The sequence below is a fragment of the Prunus persica genome, chromosome G8 (genome assembly GCF_000346465.2).
Source record: "Prunus persica cultivar Lovell chromosome G8, Prunus_persica_NCBIv2, whole genome shotgun sequence".
Classification (NCBI taxonomy): domain Eukaryota; kingdom Viridiplantae; phylum Streptophyta; class Magnoliopsida; order Rosales; family Rosaceae; genus Prunus; species Prunus persica.
The window spans coordinates 3,693,512-3,704,470 of NC_034016.1; positions in this window are offsets into that span (position 1 = coordinate 3,693,512).

Consider the following 10,959-nt stretch of genomic DNA (forward strand, 5'->3'; position numbering starts at 1 on the left):
GCATTGCGCTCGTTCTGAAAGCCTGTAACTACAGAAAAGTCATCAATATAGTATTTGTGTGCCGGAAAATAAATTATTTAAGTACAAGCAAAAGAGGAACACACAAATCAATATACAACATGTTTGTGCTTCTCATGCCACCAAATGCAATGCTATTCTATGTGTGTTGTTTTGCCTCCTGGTTGGATTCTCCCAGCACTTGAGAAGCATGTAAACTTTGTCGTTGATGAATAAAACTTGGTGATATCTTTCACTCATTCGCTTCATTCACTTTGTATAAAATAAACATATTCCTCATCGGAACACATTCCTACTTCTGATTAATTAAGTGTTCAGTTGTACCGGAAAATTCCAGATGGACCCGAAGTGATAGCTAATGCAATGTCCCTATACAACATGGGCACACGAATTGAACTGGGAACCAGAACTCCATCAAAAGTATGAGTACCCAAAGGTGGCGCCACCGCATTTAAGCAGATATCGTGGTACTTTTGGACCATTTCGAGGATGTAGTTAACAACATCATGATCCTTCTTCAGCTCCTCTATTGCGACCTGGAAACCTTTTACCACTAATCCGTACAAATCCCCGCAAAGCTGAACATCCGTGTTCCCACTGTTGCTAATGTGTTGAAGGTTGTTAAACGAAGCCAGGGTTACATTTGCATTTTCTTTTGCCAATTCAAGAGTGGCTATGCAGAGATCTTTGAGATTCAACGCGGATTTAATTCGAGCATCCGCCCAGAGAGCTTTCACACATTCGCCATAGTTCAAGTTAATGGATAGGGGTTCCTTACAAACACTTTCAACTAATGTAGACGCTGTTGCATTTGCGTGTGTAGGAGAAGAGAGAAACATGAGAAAGGATGCAGTGAACAATACATAACGTAAAGGTTGTGGGGAGGCCATATTGGTCAATTTCTATGTGATATTTTTGGTGCCAAAATTAGAGCTTGCAATATTGCTAATTGTTTGAGTGTGTTTGAGTAATGAATGAATGGAGTATCATATATATATATATAAGAACCCCAAGCCAGGTATGGGTCTAAAATTAGGTGCAAAGAAGATGGGGAACCATCTACTTGTAACGTTGATTGGAACATGTTTTTGTTTCTTTTCTGTTTGTTTTCCTCAAACCGCCTTAAAATCGGTTGCTTTTCATTGGAACCTGATTGAAATTCTGATTTTTTTTTGTTTATTTTTTAAGTTACGTACAGTTTTCAATTTCGTTTGTTATGACTTATAAGTATTTTTGGATACAGGGGCTATTGACTTGCAGACTAGATGTCTCGCGTTCAATCAATTTGATATCTTGGTTGTGTGCATGAGAAAATCCCTTTACTTCGCTTGTAGTTTAGACTATCGCTTGTTCTACCAAAAAAAAACAACAAAGTTGCTGATTGTTTTACCTACAATCCGCTGTGAGTATTCTCAAATATAAAGTTCAGGAACACAATATATAGTAGATAACATCTCGAGTCTTGACTTTTATGTCTATAGACATACAGTGAAACATGAGATTTGTTCTAAGAGATTGAGAAAAACATAGCAAGTTAGGAAGAGGCATCTGAATACTGGTTTCGATAGTGGGCCCATTCTTCACAATGAGGATGGTGTCCATACCCCAACTAGCATGACGTTCCAAATGACAATGCATAAACCATACTCCTCAAATTAATATAAAGATTTATTTATTGTGTTGTCCATACCCCTAATACCTGAATAATATGTACACGTGTGAATCTATATATATAAAGCAAAAGGCAGAGAATGGTGAAACATTCAAAATACTAGAAAATGCCCTTGGTTAATGCAAACATTAAGAATTAAAATTATTAATTAAATGAGGATAATATGGTAAATTCACAATTTTTCATATTAAAAAAAATTAAAACTAAAAGAAAATTTAGATAATGGTTCCTATTTTTATGGAACACAACTATCCATTATCTTTTTTAATTCTAAAATAAATTTAAATTTTAAAAAAAAAAGCCTCTCGCAGGCGCAGAAGCGCGTGCAGAGAGGCTAGATATATATAAAGCAAAAGGCAGAGACAGTCTTGATCTCTTGGACCACAAGAGTCCAAGAGATTGTGGTCACTCACCGTTGGATATTAATCTAATGGTTCAAAAAAGTTTCTTAAAAGGAGTTCAAGATTGAGTGAACCGTTGAATTTACATCCAACGGTGAGTGACCACAAATCTCTTGGACTCCTGTGGTCCAAGAGATCGGGACTGAAGGCAGAGAATGGTGAAACATTCAAAATACCAGAACATGCCATTGGTTAATGCAAACATTAAGAATTAAAATTATTAATTAAATGAGGATAATATGGTAAATTCATAATTTTTCATATTAAAAAAATTAAAATTAAAAGAAAATTCAGATAATGGATCCTATTTTTATGGAACACAACTATCCATTATCTTTTTTAATTCTAAAATAAATTTAAATTTTAAAAAAAAAAAGCCTCTCGCAGGCGCAGAAGCGCGTGCAGAGAGGCTAGTAATATATCTATGTGTGAGTTTTAAAATGTGTATTTTATTGCATCTTTGAAATTGAAAACAAAAATATTGTTTGCCTACGTGTATAATATATACGCGCACTATAGGCGAATTGGACGATTTATTGAAAATTCAAACATATACTTGATGTAACACTAAAGCATTTCGATATATATATTTCATTTTAGTAAATTATTAAAAGTAAAAATAAAAAGCAAAGAAAAAGAGATATAAGCTCACTAATGTCTTAAGAGCTTAAGCTAGGTGTAGAAATAAATTTTTATCATCAAAAGTGAGCTAGAGGATTTACCAGGATGGTTGGCAACGAATCTAATGGTGGCCCTCCAAGTTGTAAGATTTCGGGGCAGTGCTCAAAATGAAGTTTCCATAACCCATCCCAACAAAACTGAAGCTATAATCATGCAGATGGATTGGATGGGCTTCTGTATTCCCAGTGTTGGTCGACTGGAAAACAATTTCAACTGCGGCACCATACTCAATCAACTTCACCTTTGTCCCTACAAGTGTGGGTATAATGTATTGTTTCCCACATCTCCTGTGAAGTTGAAATAATTTGGCGGTTCGTCAGGAAAATCATCGGTGTAGACACCAGGCAAGCTCCTGAAGAATGAAGTTTTTGTTTAAGAATAGAGTTACACATTATGTAATGAGTTACAAATATGGAGGAAGGATGCATATAAGAATTAATTTATGAAAGTATGTCTAGCTAGATCCTAAGTATATGATGTTTTTTTACATGAACAATAATTAGCTACATCATGAAGGGAACCATAGCCATTTGTCTTTCTGCGGCTATTTATCTTCCCAATTTTGAAAAAGTCCTGAATTCGAATGCCTCCTTCCTCATGCATTTTATATTTGAGAAAGTGGCATGTGCATATATATTACTGCTATTCATTGTTTTCAAAATATAATTAACACTTAGAACTTTGTAAGTTTTGTTGTATACCGTTGAAGCAACCAATTGATAACTCTGCTTTTATTCATGTGTTTATTGTGTTTAACTTCAGTTATGCATACATGTGGTATCAGAGCCTAACAATTAAATCCTTGAATTCACATGATTTATTTATTTATTTTTGTCTAACCAGCTGCTTGGAAACTAGTTGTTTTAAAGAAAAAATTCAATTGAGAGCATGAATTTTATTTTTCAATCTGGTGCTCCGTACAATTATCATGCTGGTACTAACCAATTGCAACAGGTCAAGAGTTTTTTGAAGTTTTTTTTTCAATGTTGTTTCTGATTGGAAAATGTAGATGTTTACAAAATCATCACCAAATTGTTTATTGAGTTCGATTCATTTAAGTGATGATTGTTGTATGTTTTTAAATACATTAACAAACACCAGGATTGATTGACTCATTCAATGTTTTGGCTGGTGGCTTAATGTTTTTTTAAAGTATTAAAAGAAATTATGTTTGTTATGCATAAACTCGATCTGTTTAAAATTCTTTTGGACCAATTGAATAATATACCAGAGTGGATTATTTGATGTTATTATGAAATAGGCCATACAATATGTAAGTAGCTGCTTTGTAATCTTACAGATCAAAGATCATTTTCTGTGAACTCACCCAAATAATGCAAAAACAGAACCAGAATACTGATTGGCTAGGCATATATTATGTGCTGCACGCAAAAGATTTCTCTTCGAAGCAAAAAACGGTTGGAGATGGGAGGTTGAGCAGAGTTTGTATGGCCAAGTAACTAGCAAAAAGTAAAGACTTCTCTTCTGGGATGGGATGGATGAGCAGCTAGCTAGGGAGGCAATAAAAGACTTCTCTTCTGGGATGGATGAGCAACTAGCTAGGGAGGCAATAAAGCAGGTAGACCATTGATCTTGCGTTAATAGTCATGTATATGTTTTGTGATGTGCATTTTACAGTGCAGAATGGTCTTCAGATAATTTTCTGTTTCTTATAGAGGCCTGTCTAGTTGCATTAATACCAAGAATTTCCTCACACTTGAGTGATTGTTCTTAATGCATAGCTTGTTGCTGCATTTTCAAAAGGCCGAGAGAGTGATTACTTCTACGTTTCTTTATATGCTGGGCTTTATTATGAAAGTCGGGTTTCTTAACGCCTAGCTTGTTGCTACATTTTCAAAACGCCTAGGCGGTCTAAAACACTTGAATGGCATTTGCCACGCGTCAAAACACTTGAAAAGTACCCTCGATTTCGGAGTTGGCCCATGCATCAAAACGCTTGTATATGAAAAATATATACGTATGTGTACAATATGTGTATTGTATGTTTGCTTTTTTACACAATGTGTATTTTACCCAGTCTTTAAGACATGTATGGAAAACATAGGTGTTGTTAAAAAATACATACGTACGTCTATAATACTCGTATTAAACGGCAAAATGCAAAATTCTTTATACGGGTAATAACTTTGAAAAAGTAAAAACTCAAAAGGGGATAATAGAGACTCGGGTAATGTAGTAATAGTAATAGATAATCTTATAAACTACTCTTATCGACAAAAGAAAATTATGGAAATTTTTTTTAAAAAGGGCTATACTTTTAATATATTATATTTAAACGTACAGCCGCGCGGCTATACTATTTATTAAAATAAATTTTAAAATATCCCGAGTCTAGCCGGGCGGCTATACGCTTTAAATAGTTATATTTACAAAGTATAGTATAGCCGGCTATACTATTTATTTTCATTTTAAAATAAAAAAACAACCCGCCAAGCGCCTTGCCGCTAGGTGTCCCTTTTCTTTTTTCTTTTTTTAACTCGTATAGTCACCCTGCTATACTATTCACTTTAAAAAAAAAAAACCACGTTATAGCCGGGCGGCTATACTATTTATGGGAAAAATTTAACGAACACCACAGTATAGCCGCACGGCTGCACTATTTATTAAAAATAATTAAATAAAAAAAATGGACCCTCCTAATAGCTCCTAGGCGGCCCATTTTTTATTTTTTAAATTTTTTTTAAAGAGTATAGCGGCCCGGTTATACTCCGCGCGACTATGCTATTTATTAAATATATATATGTGTGTGTGTGTGTGTTCCATGGTAAGAACTAAGAGCACGAAAAGCACCATTGCTCAACCTAATCAACCCTTGACAATTCCTCTTGCAATAACGCTGGCTGTTGGAGTTTTACGAGTCATTCTGTATACAAGGGTATCTATACTTGAAATTGATGTGATTTCAAAAATCATTGGACTTATAAACCTTAACTTTACTCCTCTTTGGTCCCACTATAAGTGTATTGCAAGTATCATTCTGCTAGGGAAAGACAGTTAATAGAGAGAGGTTACGCTGGAAGCAAAACAAAAGCTTTCTAGTTTGAGAGTTTGCAAAGAAGTGTGCCCTAGCAATTTGGAAATTTTGTAGCCTACTTCCATTAGTTTATACTTTATAGTTATTAATTTGCTAGTTTCAACATATCCAAAGCAGATATTAAAAAGAGAGAATTTTCACAGTAAATCAATCTGAGAGTTCAATTTTTTTTTCTTCTTTTTTGGGTGGGAATATTTGTGACAGGACCAACCCCGAATTTCCCGAAATCCGAGACAAATCCTTTGAAAATTTCCAACATCACCCCGATGTCGGGCCCACTTCTAAAACAATATCCTTTTTCCCAAAAAAGGAATAAGGGCACGAGACTTTTTACCGAAATTTCGGCAGAGTCTCCCCTGTAAATTGAACATTCTCCAAATTTCAACCTGCACAAAATTCACAATTTATATCCCAATAGGCAGCACGCACAATATAACTTTATGCAATTCACATAAACGGCCTTCGGTCTTCCTATAATTCGAAACAAACCACCAAGCACGCTATCAAGTCAATTAATACCTTAAACAAGGCAAACAATAAATTCAATCACACTTAAGAATGTCAAAGCAATCCACTACATTTAATTTTCTCAACATCTAACATACGAGGTTTTAACCTCCTAACACAAACACATCTCGTTCTCACTCAAATAGCAGGACCAACGACAAGGTCCGTATCATACTCAATAATACACAAGTAAAGTTTAACCCGCGGCTGCACCTAGGCATTACCCTAGGCTGCCTACGTACTCTCGCCGAGGGATCAAGCCACACGTAGTTCTCTCATACAAAATTTCCAAAACCAGCAACATGCAATCAATTACAAAAATCCCAAACAAAATCTTTTTTCAAACATCATTCGTTCCCAACTCAGTATAATAATCCTTAATTCATCTCTCTAATAATCACATAATCTCCCCATATGCCGGAAAATCCAATGCCACGTATAGGGCATGTCAACACGCCGGAAAATTCTACGCCACGTGCAACCTCAACATCATATCACAATATCTCCCCATACGCCAGAACTACCAACGCCACGTATGGGGTCTGTCTCAATGTCGAAAAATCCTACGCCACGTGAGACCTTAACATAATATCACAATCTCCCCATACGCCGGAACTACCAACGCCACATATGGGGCCTGTCCGCACGCTGGAAAATCCTACGCTATGTGGGACCTCATCATCATATCACATAATCTCCCCATATGCCGGAACTACCAACGCCATGTACGAGATCTGTCAACACGCTGGAAAATCCTACGCCACGTGTGACCTTAACATAATACGCCGAAACTACTAACGCCATGTATGGGGCTTGTCCGCACGCCGGAAAATCCTATGCCATATGGGACCTCATCATCGTATCACATAATCTCCCCATAAGCCGAAACTACCAATGCCACGTATGGGGTCTGTCTCAACGCCGGAATATCCTATGCCACGTGAGACCTCACAATCACAGGATGGTACTTACACAGTGTAATCAAACATCTTTATCTCTTTAATATATATATATACATATATATATATTTATATTTCCAATATTGCATAAATCTCAACCACAATAAATAATAATATTTATTCCCGATTTCCCCTAGTTTAAAACAATAAACTAGTTCCTTAAACCCACTAATTAACATAACTCAAGTAATGACCAATACTTGTCACTAGGGTCATTATAATCCTCTTAGGGAGGTGAAACTACCCTCGAAGACTCACGGTCAATCAAGGGTCAAACTACCCAAACTTGGTCAAACGGGCTCAAGGGGCCAACGTCCTCCAAATTCTGATCTGAAAGTTCTTATAGGTTCTACAAAGCTTAAGACACACGTCTTGCAAGTTTGGTCCAGATGGGACGGTCGGATCGGTAAAGATCGCACGATCGGACGGTTACTGAAATCCTAGCCCTAGGATTGGCATTTCCGGAGTATTCGGGACTCCGTTTTATGATCCGTTGAATCCTACATAATCCTAAGCATGTCCAGGTTAACATATAATAAACTCAAGACCATCGAACGGTCCAAACCTAGCGAACCCAGACCCCCTTTCCTTCGACATCCCCTTTGCCTTCGGCACCCCTGTGCCTAGTCACATTGTCTTGCAACATGCAACATGCAAGCTTTGTGTCGCATTCAGCATCCCTTCGTCTTTGGCACTCACATGCCTAGGCACATTGCTTTGCAACATGCAAGCTTTGTATCTCCATCGGCATCCCTTTGCTTTCGGCATTCCCTTTGTCTTCGGCACCCCTGTACCTAGCCACATCGCCTAGGACATGCAAGCTTTGTGTCTTCTGCACCCCCGTGCCTAGCCACATTCCCTTGCAACATGCAAGCTTTGTCTCGCCTTCGGCAACTTCGGCACCCACATGCTTAGGCACGTTACCTTGCAACAAGCAAGTTTTGTGTCGCCTTCGGTACCCCTGTGCTTAGGCACATCTCCGTGCCTAGCCACATTGCCTTGCAACATGCAAGCTTTGTGTCACCTTCAGCATCCCTTGGCCTTCGGCACCCTCATGCCTTGCTATATCCCCCTGCGACATGCAAGCTTTGTGCCTTCGACACCCCCTTTGCTTCAGCACCCCTGTGCCTAGCCACATTGCCTTACAACATGCAAGCTTTGTCTCACCTACGGCATCCCTTCGCCTTCGGCACCCCCATGCCTAGCCACATTACCTTGCAACATACAAGTTTTGTGTCCCATCCCTGTGCCTTCGGCATCCCTGTGCTTAAACACATCTTCGTGCCTAGCCAAATTGCCTTGCAACATGCAAGCTTTGTGTCACCTTCGGCATCCCTTGGCCTTCAGCACCCCAGTGCCTAGCCACATCGCTCTACGACGTGCAAGCTTTGTGCCTTCGGCATCCCCCTTGCTTTCGGTACCCCCGTTCCTAGCCATATTGCCTTGAAACATGCAAGCTTTGTCTTGCCTTCGGCACCTCCGTGCCTAGGCACATCGCCCTACGACATGCAAGCTTTGTGCCTTCAGCATCCCTTTTGCCTTCTGCACCCACGTGCCTAGCCATATTCCCTTGCAACATGCAAGTTTTGTGTCGCTTTCGGCACCCACATACCTAGGCACATTGCCTTGCAACATGCAAGCATTGTGTCACCTTCGGCATCTCCTATGACGTACAAGCTTTGTGCCTTCAACATCCCTTTTGCCTGCAGCACCCCCGTGCGTAGCCACATTGCCTTGTAACATGCAAGCTTTGTCTCGCCTTAAGCATCCCTTCACCTTCGGCACCCCCGTGCCTCGGCACATCCCACTGCGACATGCAAGCTTTGTGCATTTGACACCCCCGTTGCCTTCAGCACCCCCATGCCTAGCCACATTGCCTTACAACATGCAAGCTTTGTCTCGCCTTCGGCACCCCCATGCCTAGCCACATTACCTTGCAACATACAAGTTTTGTGTCCCATCCCTGTGCCTTCGGCATCCCTGTGCTTAAACACATCTTCGTGCCTAGCCAAATTGCCTTGCAACATGCAAGCTTTGTGTCACCTTCGGCATCCCTTGGCCTTCAGCACCCCAGTGCCTAGCCACATCGCTCTACGACGTGCAAGCTTTGTGCCTTCGGCATCCCCCTTGCTTTCGGTACCCCCGTTCCTAGCCATATTGCCTTGAAACATGCAAGCTTTGTCTTGCCTTCGGCACCTCCGTGCCTAGGCACATCGCCCTACGACATGCAAGCTTTGTGCCTTCAGCATCCCTTTTGCCTTCTGCACCCACGTGCCTAGCCATATTCCCTTGCAACATGCAAGTTTTGTGTCGCTTTCGGCACCCACATACCTAGGCACATTGCCTTGCAACATGCAAGCATTGTGTCACCTTCGGCATCTCCTATGACGTACAAGCTTTGTGCCTTCAACATCCCTTTGGCATCTCCTTTGCCTTCAGCACCCCCGTACCTTGCCACATTACCTTGCAAACATGCAAGTTTTTGTGTTGCCTTCGGCACCCACATGCCTAGGCACATCGCCTTGAAACATGCAAGTTATATGCCTTCGGCACCCTCATGCTTAGGCACATCGCCTTGCGACATGCAAGTCTTGTGCCTTCGGCACCTACGTTCCCTTCAGCATCCTGTCTGCGATATGCAAGTCTTGTACCTTCGGCAACCCCGCCCTTCGGTGTACTATGATGCCCTTCGACACCCTTGCATAACAAAATGGGAACTTGGCAAACCACTTGGCTTTTTGTTGCAAGTTTCCTCCCTCCAATGTCCTTCTTACCCAGAGACTTAGGGGACTATGGGTAGCACACTATACAGCTTAGAAGACAAATTGTGGTGTTGCTCGGCCAGTGCACTTAAAATTACAAGTCCCCAATCAAGAAGTTCTTTCTTACTCACGAACTTGGGGAACTACTGTTGGCACCGTAACTGAACGAGCAACTAGCTAGGCTAGACCATCCACGTGCCATGCTTTGAGAGGTCATAACCTTAGCTAAAGAAGCATTACCACAAGTCACAACTCTAAGCAAAGCAAGAGGTGTCCCACATTGGAAAACTACAAGAAGTGAAGACTCCCCTTCACCTATAAAAGGAGACCACTCTCCACTTAAGAGGGGATCCCTGGGCTAGACTTTATCTTTTATCATGGGCTTCTCCCTTCTTATCTTTATATTTGGGTCCAACCCTGTGTACAAATGTAAATATACATTATTATAATGAGAACATACTTCTCCGTGGACGTAGCCTATTCATTAAGAGTGAACCACGTATATCTCGTCTTCTGTATATTTATCGTTTGCCCTAATCTTCACACACATGCTAAAGGTCCTCACCTTTACCCATCATCCACCATTCCATCTCTATCTAAGTTGACCTTCCTAAAAGGAGCATCAACAAACATTACACAAAAGGGTGTACCAAAATAGAACCCAATCTCTAGTTTAAAACTAACTAGTACCAAATGCGTATGCGAGGGATTTATAGTATACAATGCACAACTAGCTCATATGTCACACGTGAACGCTAATATACATTCCCAAAAATATGTTCCCAATATATGGATATGTGCCTCTGGGGTCGAGCCTAGTGGAGTGGTGTGGTCTTGCAGCTCATTGAGGTTGAATGTTTTATTAAAAGTTTTTCTTTTTGCAAAGAATGTATTAAAAGTTTAA